Here is a 19,364-nt window from a genome sequence, read left to right as displayed (position 1 = left end):
ACACAACTATCAACTTGATGTGTGCACACAGCCTTATTGTAGTAGTGAAAATATATCTGGGGTATGGGATTGCTGTGGACAGATGTCCCCGGCCTGCACGCTGTGTGTGCTCCTCCATTCTGCTTGTATCATGTGTTTATAGCCACTACATACATCAGGATACATGCAGAATATCCCGATGGAAGGGCACACACAGTCTGTGGAGTCAGACATTGGAAATATCCAAGATGGAGGGAGGGCCAGTGGGGCACAGTGTGCTGGGGCGTTTCACCCATGGACTTTCAATCCTTGATTCCCAGTGTATGAATTGGGAATGGAGGACAGAAACTACATAGATCAGATGCCCCAGAACACTGATAGGAGACACCCCCATCCTCACCTTTTTATAGAAAATTACAATTCCCCCCCCTCCTGAACTGAACTGTCAGTGGTTACTATAGGCAACAAAGAACATTCTTAGCAGGGGCGTAACTACCGCGGTCGCAGACCGTTGTTCTGCCACATACCACACGTCGCGGGGCCCGCTATATGCCACATACCACACGTCGCGGGGCCCGCTGTAACCGGGCCCCCCTGCCTGGGGTCAGCGGTGGCGTCACTGCACTCCCATCGCCGCACGCTGCTTTGATATTGCGTAGAGCGACGCCGGCGTCGCTCTATGCACATCAGTTTTCCCCCGTGCCTGCGCGGTGACGTCACTCCTGTGCGACTGCTGTGTGTGGTGAGAGCACAGGACGCCGCCGACCGGAGCCATGGGGGAACGAGGACAGAAGTGACAATGAGCAGCAATGAAACAAGTAGAGGACAGAGGTGAGGTGGAAGGAGAAGATATGTGAGTACTGTGTGTTGTGTTTTTTTTTTTTTTGTTTTTTTTAAATCGAGTGCAAGGGGAGGCAGGCTGCAGGACACATGGAGTCCTTGGGGGGGCCTGGCTGCAGGACACATGGAGTCCTTGGGGGGGCCTGGCTGCAGGACACATGGAGTCCTTGGGGGGGCCTGGCTGCAGGACACATGGAGTCCTTGGGGGGGCCTGGCTGCAGGACACATGGAGTCCTTGGGGGGGCCTGGCTGCAGGACACATGGAGTCCTTGGGGGGGCCTGGCTGCAGGACACATGGAGTCCTTGGGGGGGCCTGGCTGCAGGACACATGGAGTCCTTGGGGGGGCCTGGCTGCAGGACACATGGAGTCCTTGGGGGGGCCTGGCTGCAGGACACATGGAGTCCTTGGGGGGGGGCCTAGCTGCAGGACACATGGAGGCCCTGTCTGGGCTGGCTGCATGATTCATGGGGGCCCTGGGAGAGCTGGCTGCATGACACATGGAGGCCCTGGGGGGGGGGGGGGGGCTGGCTGCATGACACATGACGTCCTTGGGGGGGGGGGGGGGGGGGGCCTGGCTGCATGACACATGGAGGCCTGGGGGGGGGGGGGCCTGGCTGCATGACACATGGAGGCCTGGGGGGCTTGGCTGCATGACACATGGAGGCCCTGGGGGGCTGGCTGCATGACACATGAAGGCCCGGGGGGGGGGGGGGGGGGCTGGCTGCATGACACATGGAGGCCTGGAGGGCTTGGCTGCAGGACACATGGAGGCCCTGGAAGGGCTGGCTGCATGATACATGGAGGTCTATGAGGCTGCATTATACATGGAGGTCTACGGGGCTGCATAATAAAGATGGACACCTTATACATGGACTATATGGCTGCATTATACATGGAGGAGTGTGGGGCTGCATAATACAATATGCAGATTTATGGGGCTGCTTTGTAATACATATAGGACTATGGGGGCTACATTATAATCTATGGAGGCTACTTTATACATGGAGGACTATGGGGGTGCGTTATAAAACATGGAGGACTGTGGTGCAGTATAATATATGGAAAACTATGGGGTGAATTAGAATACATGGAGGACTATGGGAAATGCATTATAATACATGGAGGACTATGGAGGTGCATTTTAATATATGAAGGATTATGTGGGACCCTTTATACTATATGAAAGGCTATGTGGGGGCCATTATAGTATTTGGAGAACTATATACGAGGGGGGACTAAGATACAAGCATGGGATGGGAATGTTTTGTGCCGAGGGGAAAAAAGGCTCTTTCCCTCAGCACCAACTTTCCCATGCTCTGCTGTACATCTCTCAGTACCCAGCTTTCCCATGCTCTGCTGTACATCTCTCAGCACCCAGCTTTCCCATGCTCTGATATGGGAAAGCTGGGTGCTGAGGGAAAGATGGATATCAGAACATGGGAAAGCTGTATGCTGAGGTTAAGAGCCAAGTGTCAGCATCATTATCTTGTACCCCGAGTGTCAGTGTCATTATCCCGTACCCTAAGGGGTACTTTGCACACTACGACATCGCAAGCCGATTGTAGCAATGCCGAGCGCGATAGTCCCCGCCCCCATCACACATGCGATCTCTTGTGATAGCTGCCGTAGCTAACATTATCGCTATGGCAGCTTCACATGCACTTACCTGCCCTGCGACGTTGCACACGGCAGCCGTCCAATAGAAGCGGAGGGGCGGAGATGAGCTGGACGTAAACATCCCGCCCACCTCCTTCATTCCTCATTACAGGCGGGCCGCAAGTTGGAGATGTTCCTCGCTCCTGCGGCTTCATACACAACGATGTGTGCTGCCGCAGGAACGAGGAACAACATCGTACCTGTCGCTGCAGCGACGTTATGGAAATGCCCGACACTTCACCGATCATACAATTTTGACACTTTTGCGCTCGTTAATCGTAGTAAAAACGATTCACATACTCCGATGTCGACAACGACGCCGGATGTGCGTCACTTTCGATTTGACCCCACCGACATCGCAGCTGCGATGTCGTAGTGTGCAAAGTACCCCTAAGTGGCAGTGTACGTGGAGGGGGGGGCCCCGGTCCAAATTTTGCACCAGGGCCCATCAAACGCTAGTTACGCCACTGATTCTTAGTATAAGCTTATGTGAGGTAATAAGATTTCTGAGGAGAGATGGATATAGAGAGAGAGAGAGAGAGAGACAGACACACAGAGAGAGACCTGGAAAGAGAGACAGACGAGGAAAAGAGACAGACAGGGAAAGAGACAGACTACATATACACACACAGCCCTACAACAAGCACATTTATTTACCCACACACCTATACATTACCTCCTCTTGCAGTTCCTGATCGGTGAAGAGCAGGAGAGGAGCCACTGGGAGCTGCACGGAGGCTGCAGTAGCTGAACAGCTTCAGGACCTACCAGTTCACCGGTCATGTGATCAGGCAAGGTCTTTCACCTTCTCAGCCTCAGTTCTGGTCTAGTCCATTTCCGGTCCTGCTCTGCACCAATCACATAGATCAGTGTAGAGCAGGAAGAAAGAGGACCGCTCTGAGTGACCCAGGCCCCCTCATTGCCCTGACAGCAACCCGGCTCCTGCCGATGTGCTGTAGTGCGGGCGGTAGGCCCGGTGGATGACCCAGCATCTTTTAAATGTTTCATGCTTATTATAATAAGGGCAATATACTTTTCGGAGCATGAGCCCCCTGGAGCCCCGGGCGGTAGCCCAGATTGCCCTCATTATAATCCGCTTCAGGTCACTGCACCGGGATGCATGCACAGCACTGGAGATGGTGAGTCTGCTGCTGCTGCTTTTTCGTGGGATGGGAGCACCTAGCGCACTAACCTATCCTACAAAGTACATCCAAGCACGCTGGCTCTGGCCAGCGTGAGGATTTAATGGTATGCACATGCAGTGTTCAATAGTGAACGCTGAGTGCCCGTCCTCACTGCACATGTGGGGGTTTAAAGAGCTGGCAGGCGACCAGGCTGCTGGACCAAGCACTGCAGTCCCATCTGGTCTAGATGGTCACTTGCAAGGAGATTTGCATGCTTCAACTTTTCTTTTTTTTTTTTTTTTTAATGAATCCCTTAGCACTGAGAGGAGCTTGGACGCTTACTTTTTGCAGAAGTACGGTAGTACACTCCTCTGTGACCGAAGTGTTCGCTAATGGGAATTGTCCTCTTTCAGCAGGATTTCGATCCATGGAGCCCCCACTGTGCTACCTACAGGATTTAAAGGGAATCTGGCACCAGGTTTTTGCTATCTCATCTGAGAGCAGCATGACGTAGTGGCAGAGACCCTGATTACAGTGATGTGTCACTTGCTTTACTGGTTGCTGCAGTTTTGACAAAATCACTTTCTTTGTCGCTCCATTGGGAGACCCAGACAATTGGGTGTATAGGCTATGCCTCCGGAGGCCGCACAAAGTATTACACTAAAAGTGTAAAGCCCCTCCCCTTCTGCCTATACACCCCCCGTGCTCCCACGGGCTCCTCAGTTTTTTGCTTTGTGCGAAGGAGGCAGACATGCACGCAAGCTCCACAGCTTAGTCAGCAGCAGCTGCTGACTATGTCGGATGGAAGAAAAGAGGGCCCTTAACAGGGCCCCCAGCATGCTCCCTTCTCACCCCACTCTTGTCGGCGGTGTTGTTAAGGTTGAGGTATCCATTGCGGGTACGGAGGCTGGAGCCCACATGCTGTTTTCCTTCCCCATCCCCCTTAGGGCTCTGGGTGAAGTGGGATCCTAATCGGTCTTCAGGCACTGAGACCGTGCTCCATCCACAGCTCCTGAGGACTCTGCTGGATAGGAGCCGAGTATCGTTCAGGGACATGGCCCTGCTACTTTGAGGTACTCTGTGTCCCCGTGGGGACCGCGCACAGCAACACTCCAGCATTGCTGGGTGTGCTAGTGCACCGGGGACCGCGGCGCTGACCGCGTTTGTGCCATTACACACTGCAGCGTCGCTGAGTGTGTTAGTGTATGGGGACTGCCGCGCTGACCGCCGCTGCCATTGTTATCACTGCGGCGCGGCTGGGACTGTTAGTGCGCCGGGGACTTCCGCGCCGACCGTGCTTATACGGCGGCCGCGCTTATAACTCGAGTCCCCGGCTTTTGCGGCCTAGTCTCTTTTTCTTCCCGCCCCCAGCCCTGCCAGTCAGGGGAAGGGCGGGACGCTGTACAGGACGGCAGCACTGAGGGCTGGAGCATGCTTTGCATACTCCACCCCCCTCACTGTGCACAGTGGGGCACCAGTTCCCGCACTTTCTGGGTCACGCCCACGGCTCCCTCCTCTCCTCAGGACGCCGGCAGCCATTCCTGTCAGCTCCTCTGACGCTGCAGAGGGGAGACAAGCTCTGGGGGACCCAGGCAGGGATTCTGGTGGCCACACAACCGCTTTAAGCGGGCGGTAAGCAGCACCTGAGGTGCTGGCCCCACTTGTGCAGAAGTGTAATTATAGATTATATGTTTATAGGCTATACTTTACACTGTATGGTGCACGGTTGATTTCTGGCTATATACCCTATTGTGTTGCTCAGGGGAGACAACAGCATGGCGCCCACAAGAGGCAGGGGTGCCAAAACACAGGCTTACTATGCTGCCTGCGCCGCATGTACGACCTCGCTACCGGCAGGTTCCACTGACCCTCATTGTGTGCACTGCTCGGCCCCTGTGGCACTTGCTCAGCCGGAGCCTCTGCTAAGGGGGGACCAGGGGGAACCACCAGCTAACACTGTCCAGGTGACAGGGACGGAGTTTGCAGTTTTACTGACAGACTTTCTGAGACTATGGCTAAGATTCTAGAAGCTTTGCAGTCCAGACCGGTATCTCAGACCATGGGCACTGTGGAATCATTGCCCCCTGGTTCCCCTCAGTTGGAACAACAATGTTCCCCCGGGGTGTCTCATAGATCCCAGGGTGAGGTCTCTGACACGGACCGCAGCCCCAGACCGCCTAAGCGAGCTCGCTGGGAAATCCCCTCGACCTCATCACATTGTTCAGGGTCTCAGAGGGAGGACTCTCTGTATGATGAAGCGGAGGTAGCTGATCAGGATTCCGATCCTGAGGCCGCTCTCAACCTTGATACTCCTGATGGTGACGCCATAGTGAATGATCTTATCGCGTCCATACATCAAATGTTGGATATTTCTCCCTCGGCTCCTCCAGTGGAGGAGTCAGCCTCTCAGCAGGAGAAATTCCGTTTCAGGTTCCCCAAGCGTACAACGAGTATGTTTCTGGATCATTCCGACTTCAGAGAGGCAGTCCAGAAACACCGAGTTTGTCCAGATAAGCGTTTTTCCAAGCGCCTTAAGGATACACGTTATCCCTTCCCCCCCTGACGTGGTCAAGGGCTGGACTCAGTGTCCCAAGGTGGATCCTCCAATCTCCAGACTGGCGGCTAGATCCATAGTTGCAGTTGAAGATGGGGCTTCGCTCAAGGATGCCACTGACAGACAGATGGAGCTCTGGTTGAAATCCATCTATGAAGCTATCGGCACGTCTTTTGCTCCAGCATTCGCAGCCGTATGGGCACTCCAAGCTATTGCAGCGCAAATTGACGCACTCACACGTACGTCTGCGCCGCAAGTGGCGTCCATAACTTCTCAAACGTCGGCATTTGCGTCCTACGCTATTAATGCTGTCCTGGACTCTGCGAGCCGTACGGCGGTTGCAGCCGACAATTCGGTGGCAATACGCAGGGCCTTGTGGCTACGGGAATGGAAGGCAGATTCGGCTTCCAAAAAAGTGCTTAACCGGTTTGCCATTTTCTGGCGACCGTTTGTTTGGTGAGAGGCTGGATGAAATCATCAAACAATCCAAGGGAAAGGAAACATCCTTACCCCAGGCCAAACCAAAATTGCCCCAACAGAGGAGGGGACAGTCGAGGTTTCGGTCCTTTCGGGGTGCGGGCAGGTCCCAATTCTCCTCGTACAAAAGGCCTCAGAAGGATCAGAGGAACTCCGATCCATGGCGGTCTAAGTCACGCCCTAAAAAGACCGCCGGAGGTGCCGCTACCAAGGCGGCTTCCTCATGACTTACGGCCTCCTCACACCGCATCCTCGGTCGGTGGCAGGCTCTCCCGCTTTTCCGACATTTGGCTGCCACAGGTAAAAGACCGTTGGGTGAGAGACATTCTGTCTCACGGTTACAGGATAGAGTTCAGCTCTCGTCCTCCGACTCGATTTTTCAGAACATCTCTGCCTCCCGAGCGAGCCGATGCTCTTCTGCAGGCGCTGGGCACTCTGAAGACAGAAGGAGTGGTGGTCCCTGTTCCTCTTCAGCAACAGGGTCACGGTTTTTACTCCAACCTGTTTGTGGTTCCAAAGAAGGACGGGTCTTTCCGTCCTGTCCTGGACCTAAAACTGCTCAACAAACACGTAAAGGCCAGGCGGTTCCGGATGGAATCCCTCCGCTCCGTCATCGCCTCAATGTCCCAAGGAGATTTCCTTGCATCGATCGATATCAAAGATGCTTATCTCCACGTACCGATTGCTCCAGAGCATCAGCGCTTCCTGCGCTTCGCCATAGGAGACGAACACCTTCAGTTCGTGGCACTGCCGTTCGGCCTGGCGACAGCCCCACGGGTTTTCACCAAGGTCATGGCTGCAGTAGTTGCGGTCCTCCACTCTCAGGGTCACTCGGTGATCCCTTACTTAGACGATCTGCTGGTCAAGGCTCCCTCTCAAGAGGCATGCCAGCACAGCCTCACCGCTACTCTGGAGACTCTCCAGAGTTTCGGGTGGATCATCAATTTTCCAAAGTCAAATCTGACACCGGCCCAATCGCTGACATATCTTGGCATGGAGTTTCATACCCTCTCAGCGATAGTGAAGCTTCCGCTGAACAAGCAGCGTTCACTACAGACGGGGGTGCAATCTCTCCTTCAAGGTCAGTCACACCCCTTGAGGCGCCTCATGCACTTCCTGGGGAAGATGGTGGCAGCAATGGAGGCAGTCCCTTTCGCGCAGTTTCACCTGCGTCCTCTTCAATGGGACATCCTACGCAAATGGGACAGGAAGCCGACGTCCCTCGACAGGAACGTCTCCCTCTCTCAGGCAACCAAAGCTTCCCTTCGGTGGTGGCTTCATCCCACTTCATTATCGAAGGGGAAATCCTTCCTACCCCCATCCTGGGCGGTGGTCACGACGGACGCGAGTCTGTCAGGGTGGGGAGCAGTTTTTCTCCACCACAGGGCTCAGGGTACGTGGACTCGGCAGGAGTCCTCACTTCAGATCAATGTTCTGGAGATCAGGGCAGTGTATCTAGCCCTAAAAGCGTTCCAGCAGTGGCTGGAAGGCAAGCAGATCCGAATTCAGTCGGACAACTCCACAGCGGTGGCTTACATCAACCACCAAGGAGGAACACGCAGTCGGCAAGCCTTCCAGGAAGTCCGGCGGATTTTGATGTGGGTGGAAGCCACGGCCTCCACCATCTCCGCAGTTCACATCCCGGGCGTGGAAAACTTGGAAGCAGATTTTCTCAGTCGCCAGGGCATGGACGCAGGGGAATGGTCCCTTCACCCGGACGTGTTTCAGGAGATCTGTTGCCGCTGGGGGATGCCGGACGTCGACCTAATGGCGTCCCGGCACAACAACAAGGTCACGGCATTCATGGCACGTTCTCACGATCACAGAGCTCTGGCGGCAGACGCCTTAGTTCAGGATTGGTCGCAGTTTCAACTCCCTTATGTGTTTCCTCCGCTGGCACTGTTGCCCAGAGTGTTACGCAAGGCTGCCGCCGCGCCATCCTCGTCGCTCCAGACTGGCCGAGGAGGTCGTGGTACCCGGATCTGTGGCATCTCACGGTCGGCCAACCGTGGGCACTACCAGACCGACCAGACTTGCTGTCTCAAGGGCCGTTTTTCCATCTGAATTCTGCGGCCCTCAACCTGACTGTGTGGCCATTGAGTCCTGGATCTTAGCGTCTTCAGGATTATCTCAAGAGGTCATTGCCACTATGAGACAGGCTAGGAAACCAACGTCCGCCAAGATCTACCACAGGACGTGGAAAATATTCCTGTCATGGTGCTCTGATCAGGGTTTTTCTCCCTGGCCATTTGCCTTGCCCACTTTTCTGTCCTTTCTTCAGTCCGGATTGGAAAAGGGTTTGTCGCTTGGCTCCCTTAAGGGACAAGTCTCTGCGCTCTCTGTGTTTTTTTCAGAAGCGCTTGGCCAGACTTCCACAGGTACGCACGTTCCTGCAGGGGGTTTGTCACATCGTCCCTCCTTACAAACGTCCGTTGGAACCCTGGGATCTGAACAGGGTGTTGATGGTTCTTCAGAAACCACCGTTCGAGCCAATGATGGATATTTCTCTTGCACGCCTTTCGCAGAAAGTGGTTTTCCTAGTAGCAGTCACTTCACTTCGGAGAGTGTCTGAGCTAGCAGCATTGTCATGCAAAGCCCCTTTCCTGGTGTTTCACCAGGACAAGGTGGTTCTGCGTCCGGTTCCAGAATTTCTACCTAAGGTGGTATCCCCTTTTCATCTCAATCAGGATATCTCCTTACCCTCTTTTTGCCCTCATCCAATTCACCAATGTGAAAAGGATTTGCACTTGTTAGATCTGGTGAGAGCACTCAGACTCTACATTTCTCGTACGGCGCCCCTGCGCCGCTCGGATGCACTCTTTGTCCTTGTCGCTGGCCAGCGTAAAGGGTCACAGGCTTCCAAATCAACCCTGGCTCGGTGGATCAAGGAACCAATTCTCGAAGCTTACCGTTCTGCTGGGCTTCCGGTTCCCTCAGGGCTGAAGGCCCATTCTACCAGAGCCGTGGGTGCGTCCTGGGCTTTGAGGCACCAGGCTACGGCTCAGCAGGTGTGTCAGGCGGCTACCTGGTCGAGCCTGCACACTTTCACGAAACACTATCAGGTGCATACCTATGCTTCGGCGGATGCCAGCCTAGGTAGGCGAGTCCTTCAGGCGGCGGTTGCCCACCTGTAGGACGGAGCCGTTACGGCTCTATTATGAGGTATTATTTACCCACCCAGGGACTGCTTTTGGACGTCCCAATTGTCTGGGTCTCCCAATGGAGCGACAAAGAAGAAGGGAATTTTGTTTACTTACCGTAAATTCCTTTTCTTCTAGCTCCAATTGGGAGACCCAGCACCCTCCCCTGTTTTTTTGTGTACACATGTTGTTCATGTTGAATGGTTTCAGTTCTCCGATATTCCTTCGGATTGAATTTACTTTAAACCAGTTTATAATTTTTTTCCTCCTTCTTGCTTTTGCACCAAAACTGAGGAGCCCGTGGGAGCACGGGGGGTGTATAGGCAGAAGGGGAGGGGCTTTACACTTTTAGTGTAATACTTTGTGCGGCCTCCGGAGGCATAGCCTATACACCCAATTGTCTGGGTCTCCCAATTGGAGCTAGAAGAAAAGGAATTTACGGTAAGTAAACAAAATTCCCTTCGTTTTATCTGCAGCAGATCTGCACATTGTACACAGCTGCTAATCAGTAGTTAAGGTTATACAGAGCTCATGAATACGGAGGACTACATAGCAGCAGGTTTACTAGTCCTCTAGTGATCTCTTGCTGATTAACCCCATTACAACCGCTGTACAGCTTAAAACGGCAGCAGGAAAGGGTACTTATTCCATATCGCCGTTTTAAAGCAGCGGCAAGAAAAAAGTGAATAGCGCCCCCCTGCACTCGAAAATCTGCGGTGTTTCAGCTACTGATTCCGGACATTTTTTCTGGTTCTCGGTCATGTGATCACTGGTATACACTGTATAAAGATGGTCACATTACAGTAAATGGTGGCACCGATAAAATTATTTCTCTCCCACCTGCCATGATCAAACATGTCAGATAAATCTCCTCCCCAGTGTAGCCAAAGTGCCTCACACCCCGTTCGCCCTTCCCTTCCCCATCCCTGATCTAAAATGGCAGTGTGCCTGCTGCATTCATCCTCTTCCAATTTTGGTCACATCTGACGTGTCAGATGCAGCAGAAAAGTCCAGCCAGGTGACTCACTGGTGTCCCCTGTTACCTCCTGCTGTGATGATCCCCTGCAATCCCTCCTCCTCCTCCTGAACAGATGGTAGCCGCATGCACAGAGTGACTGTCAGCTGGCTTCTTGCTCGCAGTGACATTGTGCTTACTGCAGCTCACACTGCCGTGCTATGGACCGGGGCAGTGTGAGTGCAGTATTCTCGGTTCACTGCACCTTCACTCCTCACATGAGGGTCTGCACTCCCAAAAAATGGATACGTTCCCTGAGCGTGCCCCCATTTTCTGGATGCAGGTCACTCTACCCTCACCTGGACCTGGGCAGTGTGGCTGTAGTATTCTCACTCAGATCACTGCATCCACACTTCTCCCATTGATTGCTTGCACTTTCAGAAAATGGGGGATACATTAATATAGCGTGCCCCCCCATATTCTGAAAGGTTCAGAGTCATCGTGGGACCTTCAAAATGGATTACGGTGGACCTAATTTTTTGTTTTCTTCAATAAATTGGTGAAAGAGGGAATTGTTTGGGAGTGTTTTTTCAAATAAATTTTTTGTTTTTTTGTCTTTTTTTTTATTACTGACAGTAATGTCAAGTATCTGACAAGATGCCGTGATGTTAATAACCGTTGGGCTTGATGACAGGTCACATTACAGCTGGTATCAACCCCATAATATTACCCGGTTTGCCAGGACAACGGGATGAGACAGGGTGAAGCGCCATGGTTGGTTCATCTAATGGATGCACCACTTCTGGGACAGCTGCGGCATGCTATTTTTAGGCTGGGAAGGGCCAAATAACGATGACTCTTCCCACCCTGAGAATACCAGACCACAGCTGTCCGTGTTACCTTGGCTGGTAATCTGGCTGTCAAGATTTGGATGGGGACGCCACGTCTGTTTGGTTTTTTTTTCTGGGGGGCTAAATATAAGGCTAAACACCCTTGAGTGCCACATGAAAGTTAGCTTCGAATATGCAGGGTGGTGGGACATTATGTGTTTGACATCCATCCATCCTAGCTTTTTAGGCTTTGTGCCCATGATCGGGGCTTGCAGAGTGTTTTCGCTGCATCCATAAAACTGCGTTATACAGTACAAGCGCATTGGAAGGACTTATAGAACTCTCCTGCCCACAATGCTTCTTTTCTCTGCAGCATAAATTGACCTGCGGTGCTGCTTCACCGAGCCTCAGCATATCAATTTATGCTGCAGAGATCTATGATCTCCACAGGGAAAATAGAGCCAAAGTCCTCAGCAGCATGAACCCGGTTTCGCCCACATCAGGACAGGAAACCCACTGATAAAAAAAGCGGTAGCTCTCCTTCGCATCAGTTTGGCTTCCTGTCCTGGTATGGACAACCGATTGCTTTCCCAGGCCCGACCCGGTGTGGAAGCCTGGTACTCACCAAAAGCCGGTGTATGCACCCCCCCCTCGGTCTCAGGCCTCTGCGGTAGTGAGGCGCGGGCCTGGAGCTGGAGCTCAGCCCTGCATCACTCCGGAGATGTGTGCACCCACGGCGGCCGCTGGAAGGCTTGTCCCTGCTGTGCAGCATGCCGGAGTGAAGACCGTGCCCAGGAGTCAAGGGGGGGTGAGTGAACCTCGTGGTCCGACATGGTTACTAAGGCCCCATTTCCATATCCCCTCTTCTTGTTAGGTGCAGCAAAAAAAGTACCTCCAAGCAGCGTCATAAGGAATGTGCAATTTGCCACTCCACTCTGTCACCTGACTACCCCAAAGTCCTCTGTGTGGACTGTATTCAGCAGACCCTGATCAAAGAAGTCCCAGGGTTTTCCTCAGAGTTACAGACCATTATCCGAGCAGAGGTGCAGGACTCCCTAAAATCCCTCAAGGGGGGAAAGAGACGCAAAAAGGCTCATAACCTAAAGCTAACCACTCCTGATGCCTCACTGGGATCTGCTCACGACTCTAGGTCAACGGCCTCATCGGGATCCTCCTCGTCCGACTCAGACTCCTCCTCTTCTACAGACGAGGGAGGTAGACCTTGTTTCCCTACTGCTGATGTGGGCCCCTTAGTGAAGACCGTGAGATCAACTGTGGAGATGGTGGACCCCAAGGGACCTGAATCAACACAGGATGTCCTGTTTGGGGGATTGGATTCCAAAAAACGTAAAGGCTTTCCTATTCCCCAGAAGGTACAAGGTCTTATTGATGATCAATGGGGAAAAGTGGATAGGAGGATGAATCTTTCCTCATCCATTAAGAGGAAATACTCAGTGGAAGGAGAAGCATCTACATCTTGGGATAGAACCCCAAAGATTGATGTCGCTATTGCCAAGGCTTAACGCTCCGCTACATTACCATTTGAAGACATGGGGTCCCTTAAGGACCAGCTGGATAGAAAAGCTGATGGTTTTCTGAGAGGAACTTGGGAATCAACAGTGGGTGGATTATGCCCTGCAGTGACAAGCGCCTGTGTAGCCTGGTCACTGACGGTATGTCTTCAACAATTAGAAGACCAGTTGAAAAATGACACACCGAGGAAAGATATCATCTCGTCATTGCCATTGATACAGGGTGCTGCAGCCTTTATGGTGGATGCCTCTGTAGATTCCTTAAGACTTTTCGCCAGATCAGCAGCACTTTCCAATTCCGCAAGGAGGGCTCTCTGGCTGAAAAATTGGAAAGGAGATGTCCAATCCAAAGGACGGCTGTGTGGCATGCCATGTGAGGGTACATATCTCTTTGGATCTGGCCTGGATGACCTCCTCACTAAGGCGTCAGACAAGAAGAAAGGGTTTCTGGTTTCCCCTGTGGCATCCTCTCGAAGCCGGCCTTTTCGGAGGCATCAATTTTTCTGTAAAAAGCCCCAGAAAACACGGGACCATTGGAAGGACCGTAGGAAGACTACCTCAGGTTTTCTCTTTGGCAAACACTCAGATAATAAGGGTAAACCAGCACAATGACGCCAGGCATCAGGTGGGGGGCGGGCTGTCCCATTTTTTTAAAGGCCTGGAAAGAATTTCATCCAACAAATGGCTCCTTCAGATAGTGGCGGAAGGGTTGAAGTTTGAGTTCAATTCAATTCACCCCCTTGGGGGTCTCTAATTATAACATCTTTACAGTCAACAGTGAAGCAGCAGGCCTTGGAAACAGAAGTGAGGACTCTTCTCTCCAAGCAGGTCATTCAAGAAGTTCCCAAGGGACAGCAGGGGGAAGGTTTTTACTCCCCTTTGTTCCTAATTCAGAAACCGGACTCCTCCTTCCGTACTATCATAAACTTAAAGAAGTTAAATTGCCATCTGGTGCAGCGAGCCTTCAAAATGGAGACCATGAAGTCGACTATCCGGTTATTATATCCAGAGTGTTTTATGTCCTAAAGGACACATATTATCACGTCCCTATTTACCCGACTCACCGGCAGTTTCTCAGATTCGCCCTGCCGATGTCAGGGAGGCTAAGACACTTCCAGTTCACAGCGCTGCCATTCGGGCATTTTATGGCCCGAGAATCTTCACCAAGGTAATTGCAGAAGTCATGGCGCGTGTCAGGGAACAGGACGTTTTAATCATCCCGTACCTCGACGACTTCCTAATTGTGGGTCATTCAGAGAAGAAATGTACGGATCAGGTGTCCAGGTTCATCTCAATCCTAGAGAGCCTGGGATAGATTGTAAATTGGGAGAAGTTCAGACTTCAACCTCTCCAGTGTCAAATCTTCTTAGGTCTCATCCTGGATTAAACCAGGCAGTTGTGCCACCTGCCCAAGGAAAAACTCACCAGGATACTGACGTTATTCTTTTCAGTAAGGAGTCACCCTTGCATCACCTTACGACAGGCTATGTCACTAGTTGGAACTCTCACCTCTTGCATTCCGGGAGTATGGTGGGCCCAACTCCATTCAAGAGTCCTACAGATGGAAGTTCTGAGGTTTCAAAGACCAGTTTGGCAGCTGTTCGGAACGGAAAATGACCGTCAGAAGACACTTTGCACTCCCTTGGCTGGTGGCAGGACACTTCTCCCCTACAGACAGGGGTCCCTTCATTTTCCCAAGTCACAGACACGATAGTCACAGATCCCTGTCGTTGGGGGTGGGGAGCCCATCTGCGAAAACAGGTGCTTCAAGGACCCTGGGACGATTAGATAATCACCAAATCCTACAACTACAGAGAACTCATGGCAGTACTAAAAGCGCTAGAAGGGTTCCTACCGTCCTTACGGGGATGCTATGTTCGGATACTTTTGGACAACAAGGTGACAGTGGCATATGTCAACCATCAGGGAGGCACCAGGTCCCAGTCCCTTCTGACTCTGTCTCTGCGAATTTTTCAGCTAGCCAAACAACATCACTCCTCCTTAACAGCTTTTCATATCAAAGGAGCAGACAACGAGGAAGCAGACTTCCCACAGTCTCAGTCAGGGGGAATAGTCCCTGAACCCAGAAATCTTTCACCAGATTAAGCTTCTGTGGGGTGTACCTGTACTGGACCTGTTCGCCACCAAAGCGAATCGGAAGGTGGACAAGTTCTGGTCACTCAACCCTAGAAACAGTCCATTTGCAATCGATGCTTTCCAGATATCCTAGTCGATGGGTCTCCTTTCTGCATTTCCTGCCCTAATACTGCTACCTTCGGTACTCCGGAAAATAAGGGATGACCGAGCCAATGTCATTCTCATTGCCCCTTCTGGTCGAAAAGAGCATGGTTTTACTGGCTTCGGAAGATGTCTCTGGTGGATCCTTGGATTCTCCCAGATGACCGACATCTCCTCTCCCAGACCAGTTCATCACCCCTACGATCCAGCCCTCCATTTGACGGCATGGCGTTTGAACTGCAACTATTAGTCAAAAAGGGGGTTTTCACCAGGATTGGTAGATACCCTTCTTAGAAGTAGGAAGGCGGTCACCATGGCCATTTATGGGAGGATCTGGAAGCGTTTTCTCCTTCAGTCAGGGGGTCGGGCTGAGTGCAGCCACCTATCTCTGCTATATTGGAATTTCTCCAAAAGGGGTTAGAATTAGGTATCTCAACCAGCACGCTCAAGGTGTAGGTCTCAGCCTTGGGGGCACTATTTAATGGTGGTCTGGCGCAGAATTAATGGGTTAGCCGGTTTATTAGATCAAAGTCTAGGTCCGTGCCGGTTCATACTCCCAGGGTTCCCCTGTGGGACCTCAATCTAGTGTTTGACACCCTTACAGAGCCGCCATTTGAACCCTTGGAGGATGTTCCTCTAAAATTGCTGTCCCTGAAGGTTTTGCTTCTTGTCGCACTTACCTCGGCCAGACGGGTGGGGGAATCTCCAGGCATTGTCCATAGTACAGCCTTACACCGAAATTATGGAGGATAGGGTGGTGTTGAGGACTGATCCCTTCTATCTCCCGAAAATAGCTAAAACCTTTCATCGCTCACAAGAAATCGTGCTCCCCTCCCTTTTTGATTCCCCCCTCATAATGAGAAAGAGGCTAGGTTGCACACCTTAGATGTCAGGAGGGTCTTGCTCACATATCTAGATAGGACCTGAGACTTTCTCCATTCTTTTGTCCTATTTGTCACATTTCAAGGGAAATCTAGGGGTTATGGGGCTACTAAAGCGACCATGGCCAGATGGATCAGGGATGCTATAACTCTGGTATATCAAAGTGTAGACTGGAGGAAAAACGGGTTTAAAAACCGCGCTTTTCATTTACATCCTTGCTCGTGGTTTCCTAGCGCGGTTTTTAAACCCGTTTTTCCTCCAGTCTACACTTTGACATCCTTTGCTCAGACACGGGGCCGCTGCTGAACCACTAAAGCACTCATCCACGTTCTCTAAGGGGTTGTGACTGGCACAACCCAGCCAGGTGAGTGTGTTTTAACCCTTTCCCTCTGCCCTGTAAATCGGGTAAGACCCTATTGCGCCTTTTCTCTCCTACTATAACTCTGGTATACTCAGCTAAAGGCAACACACCTCCTCAGGGCATTAAGGCACACTCCACTAGAGCGATATCTACATCATGGGCAGAAAGCGCAGATGCCTCTATTGACCAAACCTGCCGGGAGGCTACTTGGTCATCTCCTTGTACCTTCTTTTGCCACTATAGGCTAGACTTATTCTTGACAACTGACCTATCCTTTGGGAAACGGGTATTACAGGCGGTGGTCCCTCCCTAAGGTGGTAGTTCTCTATAAATCTCTGAGGTGGTGCTGTCATGGGCAGAAGGGAAAAATCTTAATTACTTACCGGTAATGGGATTTTCAGTAGCCCATGACAGCACCCTTAGTTCCCCCCCTATTCACTGGTTGTCGGCACCCTTCGGGGAGTGTTACAGTTAATGGTGTATTCCTTTGGTGGTGGTGGGATTAACATTTTTGTTTTGTTTTTGTTGGTCCTCTTTGGCTCTGTAAACCTATTGATGCGGAGGAGAGGTGCCGCCTTTTTATCAGTGGGTTTACTATCCTGATGTGGGCGGAACCTATCTCTCAGGTGGTGCTGTCATGGGCTACTGAAAATCCCATTACCGGTAAGTAATTAAGATTTTCAGAGTTAAAAATTGCAAATAAGCCCTTGTCGTGTACAGTAGATAGTAGTGCGCATACATTGTGCCCAGCTCGTGCTTCTTGAAACCTGCACCCTGTAAATTAAGCAGACTCTCCTCAATTCAATAATGCTAAACATGCGGATATTAACTGTGGTTTAGGCACAATGTGGGGCTCAGAAGGGAGGGTTCATTTGGATTTGAAAGTGAAGATTTTTCTGGATTTCTTATTTGAGGGGGAACCGTAGCGTTTGTCCAAAGTCTTTGTGTTACCAGTAATATGGAGGCCCCCAATATTTCTGTTAACAGATAATGGACCTGAGTGGAAACTTGTGTTTTTATTCGTTGAGCTGAATGCTATTTGGTGGCAATTTGGGCTACAGAACATTTTGGATCAGTTCCCATTTATCCTGTGATCTCTTCTGAGTGCTTACACTAGGGTTTTCCATCTCATTCTCCAAAATACGTGATTCAGATGAAACTGCTGGCAAATCCATTCACTATGAGGCAGCAGAGTAAGGCTATGTGCGCACACTGCGTCTTTTTGACGCTGCGATTTTGTGCGTTTTTGGCCGCTAAAAACGCACAAACGCACCTGCGTCGAAAAAACGCATCAAAAAACGCATGCGTTTTTGCCGCGATTTGGTGCGTTTTTGGCTGCGTTTTGCTGCGTTTTTGATCTCTGCATTTTGCTGCGTTTTTCCAATGCATTGCATGGGGGGGAAACGCAGAAAAACACAGGAAAGAACTGACATGTCCATTTTTTTTTTTTTTACTCAAAAACGCAGGTAAAAAAAACAGATGTGTGCGGACAGCAAAAATGAAAACTCATAGACTTTGCTGGGGAAGCAAAGTCCTGCAGTTTTGAGGCCAAAAACGCACCCGAAAAACGCGCAAAAACGCCGCAAAAAACGCACTGTGCGCACATAGCCTTACTCCGGATTCTGGTTGGACTCTGTTCAGAGTTATCCATCTATTCAAAGGTACACAAAACTGTAGATGTCTGCACTTTTGTGCATGCCTAAAGAGACATGTAAAAAGATGGGCGCCTCTGCACCACAGGCCAGACAGGATTTCAGTGTGACTCCCTCTGCCTCATTACAGTGAACTTTCCTTTGGTAATTTTCTCTGAATCATATTTTTTTATAGATTTACACGTAAGCCCCAGTTTAAGTGCTTAGCGTAGAGCACAAGATAAATGTAAGCTGCGCCGTACTGCGATCTTTGGGAGGCAGAATGAACAAATCAACAGAAGTTAAAGAATTGGCTTTATTTATTTTTTTACGCAGTATACCAAACGGTATAAGTGATAGGGCGGCTTTACTACTCAGGTCAGTACGATTACAGTGATAACAGATGTACATAGTTTTTTAGGTTTAGCTACTATGACGCTAAAAAAAACTTTTAACAAAATAAAGGTTTTATGCATCACCGAATTTTGAAGGATATATTTTTTTTTTATTTTTCTGCCGACAGTCATATGAAGGCTTTTTGTTTTTTACGGATTAGTTGTTTCTTTTTATTGGTACAGTTTTGGGCGACGTTGGTGCAATTTGTACCCATTTCCTTATGTGAACATGTAAAATCTGAGGCTAAAACAGGTTGTTTGTTTTGTAGAAAAAATGTAACTATTTTTTTTTTCTTCCTTTCCAGATAGTATAAAATTCTATGACACATCTGTGCTGTCATTATGCTCAATACACCCCAAAATGAATTCATTGAGAGGTAAAGTTTTTAAAATGGGGTCATTTATGGGGGTGTGGCTGTGCTAAAGTCACATGAAACCCGCAAACCATAACCCCAAAATCTGCGCAATAATAAGGCACTTCATCTGAGCTTTGAACTGGGCCTCAAAAGTCATTCCCGAATACACGTAGGGTATTGGCGCACTCAGGAGAAATTGCACAATAAACCGTGTGGTCCATTTTTTTCCTATTAGCCCTTATAAAAATTATAAACATGGGGCTAAAACAACATTTTAGTGGTAAAACTGTAATTATTTTATCTTCACCCACAGGTATAATAATATTTTCTGTGATACACGCGTAGTTTCAATATGCTCACTGCGCTAGTTAAATTGATTGAGGGGTGTAGTTTGTAAAGTGGGATCACTTAGG

The sequence above is a fragment of the Anomaloglossus baeobatrachus genome, chromosome 1, assembly GCF_048569485.1.
Source record: "Anomaloglossus baeobatrachus isolate aAnoBae1 chromosome 1, aAnoBae1.hap1, whole genome shotgun sequence".
NCBI lineage: Eukaryota > Metazoa > Chordata > Amphibia > Anura > Aromobatidae > Anomaloglossus > Anomaloglossus baeobatrachus.
Note: the sequence above shows the minus strand (reverse complement) of the source record.